Raw genomic sequence first — 23,560 nt, 5'->3', positions numbered from 1 at the left:
TGAAAAGTGAAAGTGAAGTTGCTTAGTGGTGTCTGACTCTTAGCGACCCCATGGACTACAGCCTACCAGGCTCCACCATCCATGGATTTTCCAGGCAAGAGTTCTGGAGTGGGGTGCCATTATAGTCACTAGCAATCTGTTAATGAAGAAAAGGAAGGTTTTAAAACTCAGAATGGCACCAGGCCCCTCATCCATAGAATGCATTTTGGGATCTCTTGGCAGCAAATGATTCGTCCCAGGCCATATAATGATTAACTTGAATCTTGTAGAAGGGCAGATTACCATACAAATGGTTTTGTTTACATAGATTAGGGGAAACAATATCTGAGTATAACATACTGGTTAGTGAAGTAGGTTCTGAGCCCTTAGGTGGAACTGACCTGAAGACAGAGTCTGGGGTAAGTGCATAGTCCATTCACATAGCTTAAGACAAACATTTCCATAAGAAAAATGGATTGGTTAACTCAAGGTTTGAGAATAGTTAACTTCAGGTGAAACCAGGTATCATTATGGCAACAAGTATGTTAAGAGAAACCTCCTTTTAAATTTGTATAGAGAAGGAAAAAAGTATCACTAGTTTGTTTCCTCTTGCCCCTTAAGAGAGATAAAAATGTCTGACACTTACAGCCTATTTCCTCCATTTGGAGACACCTGGCCTTCCTGCCTGTTACCCTCTCAAGTCACCCCTTTTCTTTTAGAAGAATTATGTTGCCTAGGGAAAAGGGGCATCGTGCTCATTCCATAACTGCTTCCGAGCTGACAAGGGACATTGTCCTTAAATTGGTGTCCTAACCCTCATACCGAAGATGTCTGATCCAGGGCCCCCAAATAGTAGTTGGAAGAAGCTGCAGCAGTAGCAGGAGTTTGAGCAACTATTGCAGGAAGGGGGATCCCTTCCAGGCTGTGAAACTGAGCTCTTGTCTATCACTCGGAAATGAATTGTCTGAGGAGACACATGTGCTGACAAAGCAAGAGATATTATTGGGAAAGGGCACCCGAGTGGAGAGCAGTAGGGTAAGGGAACCCAGGAGAACTGCTCTGCCACGTAGGTCGCAGTCTGGGCTTTATGGTGATGAGATTAGTTTCCCGGTGGTCTTTGGCCAATCATTCCAATTCGGAGTCTTTCCTGGTGGTGCACGCATCGCTCAGCCAAGATGGATGCTAGCCAGAGAGATTCTGGGAAGTGGACAGACACTCCGTGTCTCCTTTCGACCTTTCCCGAACTCTTCAGACCGGTGGTGGTTCATTAGTTCCATATTCCTTATCAGGATCTCCTGTCATAAAACAACTCATACAAATGGTTACTATGGTGCCTGGCCAGGGTGGGCGGTTTCAATCAGTGAGCTTCCCCTACGTAACACAGCCATTTGTAACTTAAAAGCTTTCATGCAACTAGAAACAAATCCAGTTACACAGTTACAGATGCAGGGAGCAAACAGCAAAAACAAAGCAATCAGAATTATTGTAAGTAAGATAGTTTTCCACCATGGGGCATTAGTTAACATCTCCCAAAATGAGGCAATTGAGGCTTCAGGAATATCCATAGCCTCAATTATCTTGTTCATGTGTTTAGTAAAATGAATAACATTAGTGCTCATATCAGGTTTATATGTACAGCATTGGGTGTGAATAATGGCACAAGTGCCTCCTTGCGCAGGTGTCAGAATATCTAAACCTAATCTGTTTTGTAAAACCACCTAATTTGTGCTTGTTCAGCATTAAGAGCTGAAATAGCTTTTTGAGAATCTTATAATGGCTGTTGCGTAAAATTTGTCAAAGATCCACTCGTAGCATAACATCTGTAGTTCCCAAAGAGGGAACAAAGACTGCAGCCAAATAATGATACCAGTGAAATACAGACCTTGACCACCGAGTTTTGAGGTGGGGTAAATTAGCAGGCTTTTCTGGAAGCTCTGAAAATATAAAGCCGTGAGTAAAGGCTAGACCCAGGGTGCATCTCCCTATCCAACCAAGGGGAAGACATGCCCATAGGTAAGAGCCACATATCCAGTAGGTCCCGTTTGGAGCAAGCCAGCTGACTGAGATATCCAGTCCCAATTAGTGCCTGGCCAGACAAAGGGAGGACTTGAATTGGGGTTGGAAAACACGGGAATGATTACCTTGCATACATGCTGAGGCAGAAATCCCAATTGTTTCCAATCATTGTAATGAAGTTGTTGGCTGACTTTTGGGGATGGCTCTGTTTGTTCGCAGCATATAGGGGCAGTAGATACTAGACGTGCTTTTTCAGGAGTTAGCCACATAACCTCATCCCTTATTTGATAAACGTCAGGTAAAAAACCATTAGATCCAGACCTATTTGCCTTATGTGTAGCAAAATAGACATTAAACTGAGGCAACGTATAATCAAAATTAAAAGTCACCTTATGTCCATAGTTAAAGTACAAAGTGTTGCATCAGTCCATTTTAGGGTTGGTAGATGTCATCAGATGAAGAAGAGGCATCACATGTGATTGTTGTCGAAGGTATTTGGAGGCTTGGAGAAAGTCTTTTTCTTGAAGTGGAGATGTCCACCACAAAAGCCTTTCATGATGAAGAGGGGAGCACTCTGCAGACCCAGCAGTTAGACCAATTGTGGAATGCAGCGTAGGAGTGAGCGCAGGACAGGAAGGCATTGTCTTGAGGATCAAATGGCACACTCAGGATTTTTGGAGTCAGCAGAAGTAGGATCACATAGATTATCAAGCCCATCTGAAAAGTACAAAGTCAGAGCATAGAAAGTAAAGACATAAAATGAAGTCACTTAGTTCTGTTCAGGGTGCCCCCTCTTAACTCAAGTGTGATGAATCCACAAATCAATTCCTGGCACTTTGATAGCTGTGGAAGAAGAAAGAATAACCTGGTAAGGGCCTTCCCAGAGGGGCTCGAGGGATGGGCCCCCAGATCCCAATGTTTTTATGAGGCCCTCGGTTCCTGGCTCAAATAGAGGCTTGCTTGACTCAGAGGCTGGGTCAGGAGTCGTCTCCCGGAGTTCTGTTAATGCCTGTTGAAAAGCTGAGAGCTGAGTTACGTAACTAGTTAATTCCAATGCTCAGGGTCTATAACGATGTCTGTGGGTAAGAAAGGCCTTCCATAACTGCATTCAAAGGGGGGCAGTCCCTCCTTTTTGGGGGCAGTTCAAGCCCTCATTAAAGCTATGGGTAGGACTTTAATCCAACTGTCTTGCATCTCTTGAGTTAATTTGCGCAGATGTCTTTTGATAATGTCATTAGATTTTTCAACCTTTCCTGAAGATTGGGGTCTCCAGGAACAGTGTAAGTGATATTCTATTTCTAGAGCTTTAGATACCCCCTGAGTTACAGCAGCTTTAAATGCCGAGCCATTGTCACTCTGAAGGCTCCGTGGCAGCCCAAACCTGGGGATAATTTCATGGATTAAAATCTTTATAACCTCCTTAGCTTGCTTACTACAACAGGGAAAAGCCTCAATCCATCCAGTAAAAGTATCTACCCAGACTTGTACGCAAGAATATCAATTAGCTTTTGGCATATGAATAAAATCAATTTCCCAGCCCTCTCCAGAATACTTTCCACTTCGTTGTAATCCAGATATTGCTAGGTTCTCAGTTTTGGGGTTATGTTTCTGATGAACCTCACACCTTTTGATAATGTTCCTTAAAGTTTTCATCACATTTTTACCTTCAAACAAATGAGAAGCCATCTGGTAAGTACTCTTTGCACCCAAATGAAAACTCTGGTGTAAACCCTTAAGAATTTTCCATTGAGGATTTTTATGAATTATTAATCGTCCATCCTCAGACTGTAACCATCCTTTATCTGTAATCTTTGGTCATCTTTTCTCATATCTTTCTAATTCTTCCTCAGTATATTGTGGTTTTTCCTGTTCCACAGGATCTGTCCAGATCAAAGGCGTCTACAGTGAAGGGGTTTCATAAAGTACCAGCCTTTCTGGCTTGAGAATCAGCCAACTGATTACCTTCTGCAGCTTTATTCCCATCCCTGCTGTGCCCTTTGCAATGCAAAACAGCTGCTTCTTTAGGACAATATATAGCAGTTAAATGGAGAAGGCAATGGCCCCCCACTCCAGTACTCTTGCCTGGAAATTCCCATGCACAGAAGAGCCTGGTGGGCTGCAGTCCATGGGGTCGCACAGAGTTGGACATGACTTAGCAACTTCACTTTCGCTTTTCACTTTCATGCATTGGAGAAGGATATGGCAACCCACTCCAGTGTTCTTGCCTGGAGAATCCCAGGGACAGGGCAGCCTTGTGGGCTGCCGTCTATGGAGTCGCACAGAGTCAGACATGACTGAAGCAACTTAGCAGCAGCAGCTATTAATATCTCTGAAATTCCTGATCTGTATAAGATATAGTAAAACATGCTAGCACTACCACATTCCTTCAATTTTTAGCTTCTAACTATTCTTTATTATTTCTAAAGCCTAAATTCAGCAAACTTCCTTTGCCATAAAGATTTCCCTCACAAATAGGTCTCAGATGACAATCCTTCCTAAGGCCTCAAGCTGCAGCCTATGTGATCATCCTGGAACACTCTTTGTAAAGATCCTTGAACAAATGTCAATGGTTAACTTTATGGATTATTCTCTGGGCACAACTGCAGAAGGCTTTGTGCCTTCTCATGCTCCTCTCAAGGACGATAAGCACCTTAACATTCTTTTCAGTCAACTCAACCGAGGAAAGGAAGAAACAAGTCAGAATCACAAGACCTAACTCCTTCATCCCGGGTCCGTGCCTGCGGGACAAGGAGAATGGGTTGGGGCTGTGCCTCCATTTTGTCAGTAATGCCTATTGTGGCTCCTGACACACATGTTTTTGTACCCTCTGACCAAAGATTCCCCTTCAGGTAGTTTGTGTTGGTCCACAGCTCGAGAATGTTTAAGATGCCCCAGTTGATTCCAGTCTGGAGCCCTCACTGAGCATCAGGACTCTTGAGTCCTCACAGTCTTGAGGGCTCAGATCTGGGCTGAGGAGGGGATGCTCTGTTCTCAGTGGGGATGGATCAGGGCCTGCCGTGTGACCTGAAGGAGATTGCCTGGTCAGCAGAGGTGCCTCCTGCTGCTGTGTACATGAGGCCTCAGCAGGAGGGGAGTGTGATCCGAGGGAAAGTGGGAAAGTCCCATGTTGATCTCTCTGTGGAAGTTGACTGTCCTGAGTCTCTCCTGAGACAGTGGCCACAGGGGACTGTCTGTTCCTTATGGTGAGGGCTTCCCTGTGTGTTTATGGTTGGGGCTCAGGAAGGGGATGTGTTTTCTCTAAGCATTAAACAGCATGTTTTCAACTTTCATGATAGACCTCTGAAGACTCGTGTTGCCTGAGGAAGCCCTGAAGTTAAGGAAGAGGAAAGAAAAGGAGTGAGGCATGGCTATTTCTCAGGTAAGGTCATATTTAGTCTCTCCTTTCTGAAATGCCCTTCTCTGGACTCGCTAATCGTGTCTGACTCTGGAGTGTCCTGTGTGACTCCTGTACATGCACACTCACCCGGGGCCTTCCCTCAGGGCCTGTCATCTCCACTTAGATCCGATCTGCCCATGACCCAGTGACCTGGCCCTTGTGAGGAGGCTCCCCTGGGCACCGTCCTGGGCAGGGCTTCTCACTCACGGGTTGGAGCTGTGGTCTCAGTGCTGTTGGGCAGCAGGGATTGCTTAGGGCCTATCTGGATGCGCTGTCTGCTCTGTCAACCAGGGTAAGGAAACTGCACGTGAAAGTCAGATGTTAGTATGCACAATAGCTGGTTAAATCTGAGAATCAGATCATTTGAGCCTGTCCTTTCCATTTTGTGTATCTTGACATCCTTGTGAATATACCTTACATATATATACACAAAGAATTATTTCTGAGTACTGTGTTCTGTTCAGTTGGTTTATTTGTCTGTTTTTATACCAGTACCACATCACCTTGATTACCTTGTAATAGGTGTTGAAATAGAAAGACGTCCATCTTCCTTCTTCAAGAGTTTTGCTGTTTGCTCTTACAATAGTTCTATGACTTTCCTGATGTTTTATTCTGCTTCTACAAAAATTGTCATGGCAGTTTTCATAATGAGTTAATTGGTTGATTGACCCTTTGTGTGGTTATTAAAGAATCTTTTTTGATATTACATGTTTCCTTTGTAATCTTTATGATTTTTACTGATGAAACTTTGTCATGTAGGAAAGAAGATACATTTACTTCTTTTTCAATTTGGGGACCTTTGATTTCCTTTTCTCATCTAATTGCTCTAAGGGTTTCAGTGCTTTGTTGAAGTGTAGTGCAGAGTGTGCGTCCTTGAGGAAAAGCTTTCATTCTTTCCCCATTGCTGTGCTCTTTTCATAATGGCATTTTTTATGTTGATGTTGGTATAATTTATTGTTTGTAGTTTGTTGAGTGTTCCATCTTGAATGGTTGTCAAATTTTAGTCGAATGTTTTTTTTCTGCCTTGAGAGGATCCCGTTTTTTTTCCCCTTTAATCTGTTAATGTAGTGTGTCATATTAATTGATTTTTGTATGTTGACTTCTCCTTGCCTTATATGAATAAAATCCACTTGGTCATGGTGTCAGATCTTTTTATTTATTTATTTTAATTGAAGGATAATTGCTTTACAGAAGTTGTTGTTTTCTGCCAAATACCAACATGAATCAGCCATAGGTATACATATGTCCCCTCCTTCCCATCTTCCTCCCTATCCCACCCCTGTAGGTTGTTAGAGAGCCCCTGTTCGAGTTCCTTGAGTCAGTCATCAAATTCGCATTGACTCTCTACTTTATATATGGTAATGTAAGTTTCCTTGTTACTGTCTCCATACATCTCACCCTCTCCTTCCTTCCCTTCCCCCTCCATCTGTTCTCTGTGTCTGTTTCTCCAGATCTTTTTAATATGTGTTGAAGTGGGTTTGCAAGTATTTTAATTTTGCATCAGTATTCATCAAGGGTATTGGTTTCTAGTTTTCCTTTCTTGCGTCTTTGGGAAATCAGCAGACTATTAGAACCGTGCTTGCTCCATAGAATTAGCAAGATTAGTGGTAATTCTTCTGTAAATGTTTGGTAGAATTTGGTCCTGTATTTTTCTTAGAGGTTTCTGATTACTTTTTAAATCACTCTAGTTATAATGGGCTTCCCTGATGGCTCAAATCATAAGGAATCTGCTGCATTTGGGTGACCCAGGTTCTCTCCCTGGGTCGGAATATTCCCTGGAGAAAGGAATGGTTCTCTAGTCCAGTCTTCTTGTCTGGAGAAATTCCATGGACAGAGGAGCCTTGTGGGCTACAGTCCATGAGGTCACAAAGAGTCAGACACGACTGAGTAGCCATCACTTTCACTGTCAACACTTCTCAATTTATTTCTTAATAAGTAAAATAGTTTGCATGCTTGTAAGAATTTGCCAGTATCTCCTATATACTGTCACTTATAGGCATTATTTGTCATAGTACTTCCTTATCTTTAGAAACTTTCTTTGACATCAATTGTAACCACTCCTGTTTCATATCTGTTTTTAGTTTTTTTCTCTTGTCCTTAGTCTAGGTGGGGGTTTTCCTATACAGTTTTTTCAAAACATCCACTCTTGGTTTGTTGATTTTTATATTTTTCTACTTTCTATTGTATCTCTGGTTTAATCTTTCTTATTTACATGTTTCCTTCTGCTAAACTTGAGTTTAGTTTGTTTTCCGTTTTCTGCTTCCTAGAGGTCTAAAAATAGATTTCAGGTTTAAGATATTTTCTCTTTTTTACTGTAAGCATTTAACCTTTCAGACTTTCCTTTTAGTACAGTGTTCTCTCTGTGTTATAAATTTTGTAATGTTGTCTTTTCATTTTGATCCATGTATTTAAAAATTTCCATGTGATTATTTTTCTTAGACCCATTTGTGGTGTAAGAGTGAGTTGTTTAATGTGCACATTTGAGGAATTTTCTTTTTTTCTTGTGTTTATTTCGTTGTTGTTAGGGAAGATACTTTTATGGTATCAGTCTCTTAAAATGGTTAATTTTGGCCTAACGTAGTCTCTCATAGAGAATGTTTTATGTGTCCTTGAGATACATGTGTTTTCTGCTTTTGTTGGGCCGTGTGATCTGTACATGCCTGTTCAATGTTTGCTTCATTTTTCTGAGATATCTAATGTTAGATGTATATATAGTTTTACTTGTTACAGCTTTTTGGTAAATTGACCGTTTTATCATCATACCATGTTTATCTCATTGCACTTTTTTTTTTCTTCAGTTTATTTTGTCTGATATAACAGTCTCCCCTGCTCTCTTTAGAATGGACTGTCTTTTTCCATCCTTTCACTTTTCACCTTTCCATGTCCTTAGGTTTGTGAGTACTACCTGTTTCAACTCTCTGACAAACTCTGTGTCTCTTGCCCTATGTTTTACCTCCTCTTACTTCTTCTAGTGGCCCCTGCTACTGTGCATCGTATGGTGGTGAAATACAGGCACCCTGGACAGCTCCTTTCGTGCCACTGTAATTTCAGAAGGAATGTATTGAATGTTTCCTTCCTATCATGATGTTTCTTCAGATAGTCTTGCTTAATAACTGTATTTTTTTTCCATATTCTTTTTTGCCATGATTTTTAATTCTCTGAGAAGTATTTTTACTTTGCTGTTGTGATAATTCTTTTTTGTCATAATCTAATGACTCTTCTAATTTCAAATCACTGGTTTATTAATGGAAAAAAAAGCAAAGAAAGTCTTTGGCTTCTGTTAATGCCTTGCTATGTAAATTTAAATGGATAAAATTGTATCTTTGTATATGGTAATTTTATTATGAATTGAGTTCAAGTATTCTTTTTTTTTTATGTTTTTACCAGTTTTCTTTTTGTAGCCTAGTATAGAATCCTGTTGACAAACTCAGCTGAGTACAAAGGATACATATTTATCGTCTGAAGGATGCTGAAGTACATGTGAATAAAAGGATGATATAAAATTGTCCACAAAATCTGTCAAAAGATGAATCTTCTCATGTCAGTTAATTTTTTCTAGATAAGTATGCATCCATGTGCAAGTCTGTGGTTTAGATAGAAGACATCATGATTTAAAAACTACATATCACCTTTTTTTTTTTCAGTTGAAATTATGTTATCAGTATAATCTGTGGCCTTGAAATTTTCTAAACAATCGTGTTAGTGTTTAAGTAGTAAATTACTAACAGTTATGTTTCTGTATCCACGTCTATAATGACCTTTCATGCCATTCCATATTATTCACTTTGAACTTTTTTTTTTTTTCATATCAATACAATGTTTGTTTGTTTTCCTTCCGTCAAACCCTGAGCCCACCACTTTGCCCAGACTGCCTGGGGAGTTCCAGGAAAGGGAATACACAGGGCAGACACAGGAAAAAACTATGGGAGGTGGAAACAGCTCCTTTATATCATCAGGAAGATGAGCTAGACCACCATCAGGCAAAAGAGCCCCATGGCCTTTGAGAGGGCCAAGCCCATGGCGTAGTATAGTAGAGCTACTGTTTCAGAGAAGGGTTCCTGGCATAACAGTGATGAAGCTCCCGAACAAAGTCCCACTTCCAGCCCTGGAGCCAGCCACCCTTGCTGTGGCAGCTCCAGCTCCAGGGAACTTGGCTGCTGTGTCAGAGTCCTTTGAAATGTCACTGGTTTGGAAGCTTGGCTAGGAATAAGTGAGATGGTCTGGGGACCTGGGGCTGCCAAGCTGCTGTGGCTCTCATCAGTCAGTCTCTCCAGTCCTTCACCACCACTGTGGACAGTGATCACTCAACAGGGGGGAGGTTCTCCCAATCAGGGAGGGGGTAGAGACTAATTTGGCACAGGTGTCCATTTTCAAGGGATGAAGGCTCGAGGCCCAAGAGCTGCTCCCCCTGCAGAGAAGACAGAGGGGCAGGGAGGAGGTTCACCTTGGACTTCTTTCAAGTTTTCTTTAGGAGCCCTCTGTCAAAGGACTTGCAATGTTGTCTGTATTAACCGTTAGATGCTTAAGCTTCAGTTGCTGGGCCCAAGCTTCTGAGTTCAGGTGCTTCATGTAACATTTCTTACCTTCTTGATCTGAGTCGAGTTTCTCAGAGTGTCTGTGACACAGGTTTTCTTCTCTAAGGTGGGAACAGATGGTTCTTTAATGAGCTATTATATTGATGACAGGTTCTTGCCTGTAAAGTACTTATTTAATGTTTAGAGTAATACTACAGTAATTTAGAGCAACAGGAAGCCTTCAGACACTTTTGGTCCTTGCTGCTGTTATCAACATCATACCTGAAAATTTAGACCTTTCCATTAAAAATGCCATGGACTTTGTCATCTCTGAAGACACCACTCATGCTGTACCTCATCTAGATAATGAGTTGTACTCACTGGATAGAACATAATATCTGACACTTCTGTATAGCCAAAACAGTGTTGAGCTTTATTTTTATATATTTCATGGATTTTGAATGATGATGAAAAATCCATGTTAATTGGAGGATCTGATAAGGTCTTAGGAAGAAGCATAAGAAATTAAAACTAGAGATCTATACTTTCTCCAGATACCCCTGCAGGGATTTGTTAGAACACATACTTCAACCACGTCAATGCTTGCCCCTTACCATCCTTTCTCTTTTGCATGAAAATGAGAACTTTTCATGGCCCTTTAGGTGACATGTGGTTTCATTTCAGGAACGACTGACCTCTGAAGATGTGGCCATCGAATTCACTCAGGAGGAGTGGGAATTCCTGGACCCTGCTCAGAGGGCCTTTTACAGGGACGTGATGCTGGAGACCTATAGGAACCTGCTGTCTGTGGGTGAGGATGACTTCCTTCCAGAGCTGCCCTTGGGTATCTGCATTTTCCCTGTGTGCCCCTTGGGAGGCCCTGATGTCTTCCATCTGAGAGTTCTGGTGACTGGGGCATGACACAGCTTCACAAGGTTAAACGTCTTCAGATGATGTGTCTCTTTCATGTCATATCTGAGGTTGTCTACAAAGCTCAGTAGCAAATGTTAAAAAAAATACCAAACAACCCGATTTCCTATTTTCTACCTTTTGACTTTTGGCTCAGTGTTTAAAAAAATCCACAGCACTTTAGATTTCTTTCTTCTGATAATGCTGAATATCTACTTGTTTGTTTTTGCTCGCTTGTTTACTTTTTTTTGGCTGCACCATTCTGCATATGGGATCTTAGTTCCCTGACTAAGGATCAGACCTGCAGCCCGTGCATTGGAAATGCAGAGTCTTAACCACTGGATCACCAGGGGAGTCCCAGAATTTCTGTGTCTGATCTGAATATTATTTCCACATTGGAGCCTGAGAAAAAGCTCTGGACAGTGGGGAGTGATGTAAAAGTAGCCAAAACTACAACATATAAAGAAAAACGAGTATCTAAAAAGGGCTGTTTTTTTCTGTTTAGGAGTGAGACAAGTTGGTGGATTGGATCCTCTGTGGTTGTTACTTAGGAGAATGTAAGAGTGGGTAGAGAGATCATCTTTTTGATCGTAGATCCTACGAGGGGAGCATATGTGAATCTCGCAGGCTCTTAGCTTGCCATCTGTAGGTTGAGTGCATGGTCCCATCTCAAGATGCTGTAATGTCTGACCTTCATGTTGTATTAGTTTTACTCTTGTGCTGCTCTACCCCGTCTGGGAATGTTAGCTGTTCCTGATGTTCCATTCTTCTTACTTTGTATCATTTTACCTCTTCAATTTCTTTGAAATATATTCCTGAGGGTCTGAAATTTTATCTGGTTTCCTTGCTGTGATAATCCACCTATGTTTAATTGGCAGCCTCTGGGAAGTCTCTGTGGAGTGGATTTAGTAGGTAACAGAAAACTGTGATGGAGACACTATTCCTAATGTTATTTTCTTGCTCTGTACAAAGTCACCACTTGATGCTATCCAGTAGAGTGGTCAGTATGTTCTAGGATGATGAGAGAGAAAGTATCACGAGAGCCTGATACATCTTTCCAGGTTATTTTCTGGCTTTGGAGACTCTGTCAAGGGCACCGTGACATTGTTGTTGATGTGTATCAAGGGCCATATATTTTAGCCTCTGTAATTGGCATGGGAATTTATCCCAGGACAATTTTGTCCAAGTTCACATTCTCATATCTATGGGGCTATTGGCTGCACTGTTGTTCTGTGCATTGTAGGTATTTTTTATTTTATCATTGAGTTCAAATTTCTCTGTTACTCTTAATGTTTGTTTTGTGTTTGCAATGCCTTGGATGGTTGATTGGGGAATGATCCCTATGGTGGAACTGGTGATCAGTCCCTCTTAAAATTCTTTATATATTCTTTGTACTCACTTACTATCAGATGTATGAATCCCACATATTTTTTCTTTTACTGTTGATTGTCTTTTGAAACTCACTGCACTTTAATGCAGAGTAGTTTATAATTTTGATATAGTTCAGTTTATTAATATCTGGTTTTATTTTGTGGCCTGTGCTTTTGGTGTTATATCTGGTAAATCATTTGTGGGTCCAATTTCAAGAAACATATCCTGCATGTTTACTTCTAAGAGTTTTATACATTTGGGACTTAGGTTTAGGTCTTTGAACCATTTTGAGTTTGTTTTTGTCTGTAGTGTAAGATAATGTTCCAAGTAAATTCTTTTGCTGGTGGGTGTTCAGTTTTGTCAACATGTCTTGTTTCATAGACTGCTTTCCCCATTTAGTAGTTTTTACACCTTTGTGAAACATCCTTTGAACATCTCTGCAAGAGGTGTTTTTGTTGTAACCATTCTTTCTAGGTACGCGGCTGCTGCTGCTGCTAAGTTGCGTTAAGTCGTGTCTCTGTGCGACCCCACAGACAGCAGCCCACCAGGGTCCTCTGTCCCTGGGATTCTCCAGGCAAAAACACTGGCCTGGGTTGCCATTTCCTTCTCCAATGCGTGCATGCATGCATGCCAAGTTGCTTCAGCTGTGTCTGACTTTGTGCGACCCCATAGACGGCAGCCCACCAGACTCCCCTGTCCATGGGATTCGCCAGGCAAGAATACTGGAGTGGATTGCCATTTCCTTCTCCACTTTTTAAGTATAGTTAATTTACAGTTTTGTGTTTCAGGTATACAGCAGTTTACAAGATACTCAATATAGTTCCCTGAGTATATGGTAGGTTCTTGTTGTTTATCTATTTTGTATATACATTAGTTTGTAAATATTCAGACTCCTAATTTATCTCTCCCTTTCCTGCCTCCATCACCATCCTGTACTATCCCCTTTGGTAACCATAAGTTTGTTTTTCATTCTGGTGAGTTTATTTTGTGAATAAATTCGTTTGTATCATTTATTTCTGTTCAACATATAATATTCTATGATATTTGTCTTTCTCTGTCTGATTTCACTTAGAATAATCCCTAAGTCTGTCTATATTGCTGCAAAAGCCATTACTTCATTGTGTTTTATGCTGTGGAGGTGGCAACCCACTCCAGTGTTCTTGCCTGGAGAATTTCATTGGCAGGGGAGTCTGGCAGCTGCAGGTCATGGGGTCTTAAAGAGTTGGACACAGCTGAGCTACTTTCACTTCACAATATTCCCTTGTATAAGTGTACCACATATTCTTTATCCCTTTGTCTGCCAGTGAACATTTAGGTTGCTGCCATGTTTTGGCTGGTATAAATAGTGCTGCTAAAAACATTGGGGTGCATGTATCATTTTGAATAGTTTTCATCCTTTCTGGATATATGCCCAGGATTGGAATTGCTGCTTCATGTGATAGCTCTATTTTTATTTCTTTATGGAACCTCCATGCTAGTCTCCAAAGTGGCAGTACCAATTTATGTTCCTTCCAACAGTGTAGGAGAGTTCTCTTTTCTCCACACCCTCTCAAGCATTTATTGTTTGTAGACTTTTTGATGGTGGTCATTCTGACCAGTGTGAGGTGATACATTTTTGTGGTTTTGATTTGCATTTCTCTCATAAGGAGAGACGTCAAACATCTTTTCAGGTGACTGTTGGCCATCTGTTTGTCTCCTTTGGAGAAGTATCTGTTTTGATCTTCTGCCCAGTTTTTGATTGGGTTGTTTGTTTGTTTTGATATTACGCTGTATGAACTGTTTGTATATTTTCGAAATAAATCCCTTATAGGTAGCATCATTTGCATATATAGTCTCATAGTCTAAAAGTTGAATTTTTGTTATTTTTTTGGTTTCCTTTGCTTTGCAAAAAGGTTTTAAATTTAATTAGGTCTCATTTGTTTGATTTTATTACCATGACTAGGAGATAGATTCAAAAAAAATTTGCTGACATTTATGTCAGTGTTTTGCATTTGTTTTCCACTATGAATTTTATAGTATCTGGTCTTGCATTTAGATGTTTAACACATTTTGAGTTTATTTTTGTATGTGGTGTTAGAGAATGTTGTAATTTCATTCTTTTTCATGTAACTATCCATTTATCCTAGCATCACTTATTAAAGAGACTTCTTCATTCTGTATTATTTCCTCCTTTGTTATAGAATAATTGACTCTAAGTAAATTGGTTTATTTCTGGGTTTTCTGTCCTGTTCTACTGATCTGTGTTTCTGTTTTGTGCCATCATCATATCACTTCCCTGCTGGCTCAGACGGTAAAGCCATCTGCCTACAATGCAGGAGACCCAGGTTCAGTCCCTGGGTCAGGAAGATCTGCTGGAGAAGGAAATGGCAACCCACTTCAGTATTCTTGCCTGGAAAATCCCATGGACAGAGGAACCTGGTAGTCTACAGTCGATGGGGTCACAAAGAGTTGGACGTCACTGAGCGACTTCACTTTCACTTTGTTGACTGTCAGTTTGTAGTATAGTCTGAACTCAGGCAACATGATTTCTCCAGCTCTGTTCTTCTTTCTCAAGATCATTTTAGATACCAGAGTCTTTTGTATTTTGGTACAAATTAAGTTTTTCTTTGTTTTATGAAATATGTCATTGCTAATTTGATAAGGGTTGCATTGAATATGTAGATTGCCTTGGATAGTATGGTCATTTTGACATTGTTACTTCTTTCAATCCAAGAACACGGTATATGTTTGTGCCATCTATTTGTGTCATCTTTGGTATCAGTCATCAGCATCTTACAGTTTTATGAGTACAGTTCTTTTGACTTTTTAGGTAGGTTTATTCCTTAGAATTGTATTCTTTTCTCTGAGATGGTGAATGGGATTGTTTCATTAATTTCCGTTTCTGATATATCATTATTAGTATATAGAAATGCAGCAGTTTTCTATATATTTTGTATCCAGCAAGGTTACTCTGTTCATTGATGAGGTCTAGTAGTCATCTGGTGGCATCTTCGGGATTTTCTGTGTGTAGCATCATAGTGACAGTTTTACTTCCTCTTTAGTTTTTTTTACCTTGAATTCCTTTTATTTCTTTTTCTTTTCTGATTGTTGTGGCTCGGACTTCCAAAAATATGTTGAATAAAAGTGGCAATAGTGAACATTCTTGTCTTATTCATGTTGTTAAGGGGAATGCTTTCAGTTTTTCCCTGTTGAGTATGATGTTAGCTTGTGTTTGACATATACAGTCTTAATTATGTTGAGGTAGGGTCCATCTGTGCTGACTTTCTGAAGGGTTTTTATCATAAATGGCACTTTAATTTTGTCAGAAGCTTTTCTGCATCTCTTGATGATCACATGGTTTTTAGTCTTCAACTGTTACTGTGGTGTATCATAGTGAATAACTTGTGGATATTGAGAAATCTTGCATCCCTGCAGTAAATCCCACTTTATCATGGTATGATCCTTTAATGTCCTTTAATGTATTAGTAACTGTTTGAATCTGCTCTTTTGAACTCAGGGAAGGTCTAGGAGAATAAAGTCTTTTTCTGCAAAAAAGAGTTGGATGCCTCAGAAAGGCTTTTGTAACTGGGAAGGTCTTCCAGAGTCAGTGTCAGTCCCTCCTTTCCTTTGATACTCCTCTATCTTGAGATGACCATGTGTGGAAGAAGAAACGAAGTAAATGTCCAATAGAGCGGTTAATCATACTTGGCAGAGGAACCCAGGTTTAGATAGCCTTTTCCTGGATTTTCCTTCTGATTTCTGCTAATAAGATTCTTACACAATATCTTGGAATATTGTGTATGTTTTTGTTGAATATAAGCATTCCATTGTAAGTTACAAAATCACAGTTGGATACATTACCTTGTAAATAGTATAACAGGTATTATCCTGCTTTCTCCATATATCACAGTCACTTTTAAAAATCTCTCTTGTTTCTGTCCCATACCCATAGTATAATGCCCATAAACTTGCTGAACCAGTTCTTTTCTTTTAAGGTCAGTATATTAGTTTGCACTCTCAGTTATTTTCACACAGACATGCAGTCACAAGCTGATATCTTGACATAAACCTCTGTACCCTATGCTCCACACAGGCCCTTTCTTAGTCCTGACCAGTCCTCACATAGTACCTTGATATGGATGGAAACAGTTCTTACCTATCACATCCCTCCACCTTCTACATACTCTCACTGTAAAGATAATCTCTGATCATTTATTGAACATGTTTCTCAGGACATGACCTAAATCACTCTGTGCATCCATGATGACTCACAACCCATTTGGAGATGGGATGGTTGAATAATAGTTAAACAGACTACTTCTGTCTTGTATCTTCCTTGATATTTTCCTTCTAAGTTTCTTGTATTTTTTTTTTCTTTTAATATTTTCTAGTCTATTCATTCGGTGGGTGGTCATGTTTACAAATAAGTTTTTTCAGTCATTCCAGTAGATTCAGATTCATATCCTGGTTCTCTTACCACTTTGTGGGCCAATTGGGTGTGTCTCCTGCTCTGATTAGAGAAAAACATGTTAATGTACCTCAAGCCTTTTAAAGCAAATTAGTGCTGTCAGTAGTACATGTTTTATAGTAAATACTCAAAATTTATTTGTTTAAGAAAGGTAATATCTATATTCTGTCATGTTCTTTATGATATGACTTTATCTACATTATATCTTTTTTAATATAAATTTATTTATTTTCATTGGAGGTTAATTACTTTACAATATTGTATTGGTTTTGCCATACATCAACATGAGTCCACCACAGGTATACACGTGTTCCCCATCCTGAACCCCGCTCCCTCCTCCCTCCCCGTTCAATCCCTCTGGGTCATCCCAGGGCGCCAGCCCCAAGCATCCAGTATCATGGATCAAACCTGGACTGGTGATTCGTTTCATATATGATATTATACATGTTTCAATGCCATTCTCCCAAATCATCCCACCCTTTCCCTCTCCCACAGAGTCCAAAAGCCTGTTCTATACATCTGTGTCTCTTTTGCTGTCTTGCATACAGGGTTATTGTTACTATCTTTCTAAATTCCATATATATGCGCTAGTATATTATATTGCTGTTTTCCTTTCTGACTTCCTTCACTCTGTATAATAGGCTTCAGTTTCATCCACCTCATTAGCACTGATTCAAATGAATTCTTCTTAATGGCTGAGTAATACTCCATTGTGTATATGTACCACAGCCTTCTTATCTATTCATCTGCTAATGGACATCTAGGTTGCTTCCATGTCCTGGCTATTATAAACAGTGCTGCGATGAACATTGTGGTACACATGTCTCTTTCAATTCTGGTTTCCTCGGTGTGTATGCCCGGCAGTGGGATTGCTGGGTTATAAGGCAGTTCTATTTCCAGGTTTTAATGAATCTCTACACTGTTCTCCATAGTGGCTGTACTAGTTTGCAATCCCACCAACAGTGTAAGAGCGTTCCCGTTTCTCCACACTGTCTCCAGCATTTATTGCTTGTAGACTTTTGGATCGCAGCCATTCTGACTGGCGTGAAATGGTACCTCATTGTGGTTTTGATTTGCATTTCTTGCTATTGAAGGTCAGTGGAGAAATAACTCCAGAAAGAATGAAGGGATGGAGCCAAAGCAAAAACAATACCCAGCTATGGATGTGACTGGTGACAGAAGCAAGGTCCGATGCTGTAGAGGGCAATATTGCATAGGAACCTGGAATGTCAAGTCCGTGAATAAACGCAAATTGGAAGTGGTCAAACAGGAGATGGCAAGAGTGACCGTCGACCTTCTAGGAATCAGAGAACTAAAATGGACTGGAATGGGTGAATTTAACTCAAATGACCATTAGATCTACCACTGCAGGCAGGAATCCCTCAGAAGAAATGGAGTAGCCATCATGGTCAACAGAAGAGTCTGAACTGCAGTACTTGGATGCAATCTCAAAAACGACAGAATGATCTCTGCTCATTTCCAAAGCAAACCATTCAGTATTACAGTAATCCAAGTCTATGCCCCAACAGGTAACGCTGAAGTAGCTGAAGTTGATCGGTTCTATGAAGACTTACAAGACCTTTTAGAACTAACACCCAAAAAAATGTCCTTTTCATTATAGGGGACTGGAATGCAAAAGTAGGAAGTCAAGAAACACCTGGAGTAACAGGCAAATTTGGCCTTGGAATACGGAATGAAGCAGAACAAAGACTAATAGAGTTTTGCCAAGAAAATGCACTGGTCATAGCAAACACCCTCTTCCAACAACACAAGAGAAGACTACACATGGACATCATCAGATGGTCAACACCGAAATCAGATTGATTATATTCTCTGGAGCCAAAGATGGAGAAACTCTATACAGTCAACAAAAACAAGACCAGGAGCTGACTGTGGCTTAGATCATGAATTCCTTATTGCCAAATTCAGACTGAAATTGAAGAAAGCAGGGAAAACCGCTAGACCATTCAGGTATGACCTAAATCAAATCCCTTATGATTATACAGTGGCAGTGAGAAATAGATTTAAGGGCCTAGATCTGATAGATGGAGTGCCTGATGAATTATGGAATGAGGTTCGTGACATTGTACAGGAGATAGGGATGAAGACCATCCCCAGGTAAAAGAAATGCAAAAAAGCAAAATGGCTGTCTGGAGAAGCCTTACAAATAGCTGTGTAAAGAAGAGAAGCCAAAAGCCAGGGAGAAAAGGAAAGATATACACATTTGAATGCAGACTTCCAAAGAATAGCAAGAAGAGATAAGAAACCCTTCTTCAGCAATCATTGCAAAGAAATAGAGGAAAAGACCAGAATGGGAAAGACTAGAGATTTCTTCAAAAAAATTAGAGATAACAAGGGAACATTTCATGCAAAGATGGGCTCAATAAGGACAGAAATCGTCTGGACCTAATGAAAGCAGAAGATATGAAGAAGAGATGGCAAGAATACACAGAAGAACTGTACAAAAAGGATCTTCACAACCTGGATAATCACGATGGTATGATCACTCATCTAGAGCTAGACATCCTGGGATGTGAAGTCAAGTGGGCCTTAGAAAGCATCACTACGAACAAAGCTAGTGGAGGTGATGGAATTCCACTTGAGCTATTTCAAATCCTGGAAAGATGATACTGTGAAAGTGGTACAGTCAATATGCCAGCAAATCTGGAAAGCTCAGCAGTGGCCACAGGACTGGAAAAGGTCAATTTTCATTCCAATCCCAAAGAAAGGCAATGCCAAAGAATGCTCAAACTACCGCACAATTGCACTCATCTCACACGCTAGTAAAGTAATGCTGAAAATTCTCCAAGCCAGGCTTCAGCAATACGTGGACCATGAACTTCCTGATGTTAAAGCTGGTTTTAGAAAAGGCAGAGGAACCAGAGATCAAATTGCCAACATCCGCTGGATCATGGAAAAAGCAAGAGAGTTCCAGAAAAACACCTATTTCTGCTTTACTGACTATGCCAAAGCCTTTGACTGTGTGGATCACAATAAACTGTGGAAAATTCTTCAGGAGATGGGAATACCAAACCACCTAACCTGCCTCTACAGAAATCTGTATGCAGGCCAAGAAGCAACAGTTAGAACTGGACATGGAACAACAGACTGGTTCCAAATAGGAAAAGGAGTATGTCAAGGCTGTATATTGTCACCCTGCTTATTTAACTTCTATGCAGAGTACATCATCAGAAACACTGGACTGGAAGAAACACAAGCTGGAATCAAGATTGCCGGGAGAAATATCAATAACCTCAGATATGCAGATGACACCACTCTTATGGCAGAAAGTGAAGAGGAATGAAAAAGCCTTTTGATGAAAGTGAAAAAGGGGAGTGAAATAGTTCGCTTAAATCTCAACATTCAGAAAATGAAGATCGTGGCATCTGTTCCCATCACTTCGTGGGAAATAGATGGGGAAACAGTGGCAACAGTGTCAGACTTTATTTTTGGGGGGATCCAAAATTACTGCAGATGGTGATTGCGATCATGAAATTAAAAGACGCTTACTCCTTGGAAGAAAAGTTATGATTAACCTAGATACCATATTCAAAAGCAGAGACATTACTTTTCCAACTAAGGTCCGTCTAGTCAACGCTATGGTTTTTCCAGTAGTCATGTATGGATGTGAGAGTTGGAGTGTGAAGAAGGCTGAGTGCTGAAGAATTGATGCTTTTGAAGTGTGGTTTTGGAGAAGACTCTTGAGAGTCCCTTGGACTGCAAGGAGATCCAACCAGTCCATTCTGAAGGAGATCAACCCTGGGATTTCTTGGAAGGAATGATGCTAAAGCTGAAACTCCAGTACTTTGGCCACCTCATGCGAAGAGTTGACTCATTGGGAAAGACTTTGATGCTGGGAGGGATTGGGGGCAGGAGGAGAAAGGGACGACCAAGGGTGAGATGGCTGAATGGCATCAGTGACTCGATGGATGTGAGTCTGAGTGAACTCCGGGAATTGGTGATGGACAGGGAGGCCTGGCGTGCTGCGATTCATGGGGTCGCAAAGAGTCGGACACGACTGAGCGACTGAACTGAGCTGAACTGAACTGATAATGAGTGATGTTGTGTGTCTTTTCATGTGTTTGTTAGCCATCTGTACGTCCTCTTTGGAGAAATGTCTATTTAGTTCTTTGGCCCATTTTTTGATTCGGTCGTTTATTTTTCTGGAAATAAGCTGCAAGTGTTGCTTGTATATTTTTGAGATTGGTTGTTTGTCAGTTGCTTCATTTGCTATTATTTTCTCCCATTCTGAAGGCTGTCTTTTCACCTTGCTTATCATTTCCTTTGTTGTGCAGAAGCTTTTAAGTTTAATTAGGTCCCATTTGTTTATTTTTCTTTTATTTCCAATATTCTGGGAGGTGGGACATAGAGGATCCTGCTGTGATGTATGTCGGATAGTGTTTTGTGTATGTTCTCTCTAGGAGTTTTATAGTTTCTGGTCTTCTGTTTAGATCATTAATCCATTGTGAGTGTATTTTTGTGTATGGTATTAGAAAGTGATCTAGTTTCTTTCTTTTACAAGTAGTGATTAGTTTTCCCTGCACCACTTGTTAAAGAGATTGTCTTTAATCCACTGTATATTCTTGCCTCCTTTGTCAAAGATAAGGTGTCTATAGGTGTGTGGATTTATCTCTGGGCTTTCTATTTTGTTCCATTGATCTATATTTCTGTCTTTGTGCCAGTACCAAAGTGTCTTGATGACTGTGGTTTTGTAGTAGAGCCTGAAGTCAGGCAGGTTGATTCCTTCAGTTCCATTCTTTCTCAAGATTGCTTTGGCTATTCGAGGTTTTTGTATTTCCATACAAATTGTGAAATTATTTGTTCTAGGTCTACATTATATCTTCTTAAAATTTTATTTATTTTTTAATTGAAGGATAATGGCTTTACTGAATTTTGTTTTCTGTCAAACCTCAACTGCATTATATCTTGTATGCGTTTCACTTGCAACATTTTTCCGCAATATTGTGTCTGACCCTAGTCAATAAACACACAAAGCACTCACTTTTTATTATATTTTGGTGCCATTAAACTAGGTAATGAAGAATAGTGTATGGCTAGAGATTAGCCTTCCTTGGTGGCTCAGTGGTAAAGAATTCACCTGCTAATGCAGAAGATGCAGGTTTGATCCCTGAGTCAGGAAGATCCCATGGAGAAGGAAATGGCAACCCACTCCACTATTTTTGCCTGTGAAATCCCGCCTGGAAAATCCCATAGATGGAGGAGCCTGGTAGGCTGCAGTCCATGGGGTCGCTAAGAGACTGACCGACTTCACTTTTACTTTTCACTTTCATGCACTGGAGAAGGAAATGGCAACCCACTGCAGTATTCTTGCCTGGAGAATCCCAGGGACAGATGAGCCTAGTGGTCTGCTGTCTATGGGGTCGCACAGAGTCAGAGATGACTGAAGCAATGCAGCAGCAGCAGCAGAGATTAGCCTTCCTTGGTGGCTCAGTTGTAAAGAATTCACCTGCTAATGCACAAGATGCAGGTTTGATCACTGAGTCAGGATGATCCCATGGAAAAGGAAGTGGCAACCCACTCCACTGTTCTTTCCTGGGAAATCCCATGGACAGAGAAGTCCGGTGAGCAACAGTCCACAGAGTCGCAAAGAGGCAAACACAATGAGCGACTGAACAACAAAAACATAGGTGGGGGTTGCATTGTTTATTGGCTGTTAGAAAACCGGTGAATATTTTACGTCTTAATTTATGTGTCATTTACAGATGATGGTCTTTTAGCCTGTATTCTGCATACAGCTGACACATACTACTTGTTAACATTGTAAAATGCTTTTTCTTTTTGGGTACGTAGTTCTAAAGTAGATTTAGAAAACTATGTTGTTTCAAAAAGTTGTTTTAGTCATATTCTTCATTTTCTCATTTGCTTTCAATTGTAAACAACCAATTATGAATAGTTAATTATTAATTGGGTAAGCTTGGTTTTGGATTATTTACTGTTACAATATATAATATATTGTTTAGAATTTATGTACGGTAAGTTTGCGGAATACAATGATAGTGTAATATTTTTCTTTTCAATTTTAGACAACTGTTCATTGATACATTCCTAAGGGCCCTGGTAGAAAAACACTCTATTTTTGAGAGTTGGCATAAGATTGTCCAATGTGAGTGTGTTTGGCATATGGTTTTTAAAAGTAAGATACCTTAATGGTGAATTTATGTTGTGCTTTCTTTAAGAATTCTATTCCTTTAGTATTTCTAAACACTTAAGGTCATCATTGTGGTGTTTCATAACTAGATGTATTACTTTGGGTGTAATATATATTCAACATGAAACATTTATTTTTGAATTATTGTGAGCAGGATACCTATGATTCTTTTTATCTTATAGATATCTCTCCTACACGTGTGATCAAGCATTTACAACCCAAAGCGAACAGTGATAAACAAGAAACATTCCAAACATTGATGCTGGGAAGCTCTGAAAGTTGTGAAGTCAAACATTTTCATCTTTGGGAAAGTTATGAAAATATGTGTGACTTTGAGTGTCAGGAGAGAGATGACAAAAGAAATTACAAAGGCACATCTGTAAGGCTTAATGGAAATGTACCTGATGGAAGAGATTCGCATGATAGAAAGGATGCAGGCATCAAGCCCTTTGGAAAGAGGCTTGGATTTAAGTCTCAGGATAAACTTCAGATACTTCAAACTGGCGGGATAATTTCTGAATGTAATGAAGTTAAGAGTTCTGACAACAACAGTTTCTCATTTTCACCACTTCAAAGAATTCCTCCTTGTGTCCAAACCAGTGTTTCTAATATATATAGGAATGATTTTATGAATCCCTCAGGAATAACACAAGAACTCAAAGCACACAGGGGAAAACCTTACAAATGTGATGAGTGTGGCAAGGCCTTTCTTGTAAAGTCAAGGCTTTTAAGTCATCAGACAGTTCATACTGGAGAGA

The 23,560-nt window shown here is 40.1% G+C and overlaps 1 protein-coding gene and 1 pseudogene across 4 annotated transcripts in view; one reads left to right on the top strand and one right to left on the bottom strand.

The window, feature by feature from the left end:
- LOC120872006 (zinc finger protein 860-like) overlaps positions 1-23,560 on the top strand; it is a 147,095-nt gene that overhangs the window by 12,552 nt on the left and 110,983 nt on the right. Inside the window, exons 2-4 of one of the 4 annotated variants that reach the window (XR_005723146.1) lie at positions 5,292-5,374; positions 10,591-10,717; positions 22,985-23,079. The gene's annotated coding sequence lies outside the window, so the exon portion shown is untranslated. Of the gene's footprint in view, positions 1-5,291; positions 5,375-10,590; positions 10,718-11,320; positions 11,717-22,984; positions 23,080-23,560 lie in introns of those variants that run through there. The other 3 variants (XR_005723148.1, XR_005723147.1, XM_040252145.1) reach the window with 3 other exon arrangements.
- Positions 796-2,732, bottom strand: LOC120872068 (annotated as a pseudogene).

Source organism: Oryx dammah, unplaced genomic scaffold (genome assembly GCF_014754425.2).
Source record: "Oryx dammah isolate SB20612 unplaced genomic scaffold, SCBI_Odam_1.1 HiC_scaffold_13, whole genome shotgun sequence".
NCBI lineage: Eukaryota > Metazoa > Chordata > Mammalia > Artiodactyla > Bovidae > Oryx > Oryx dammah.
Note: the sequence above shows the minus strand (reverse complement) of the source record. Positions and strands in the feature narration are given on the sequence as shown.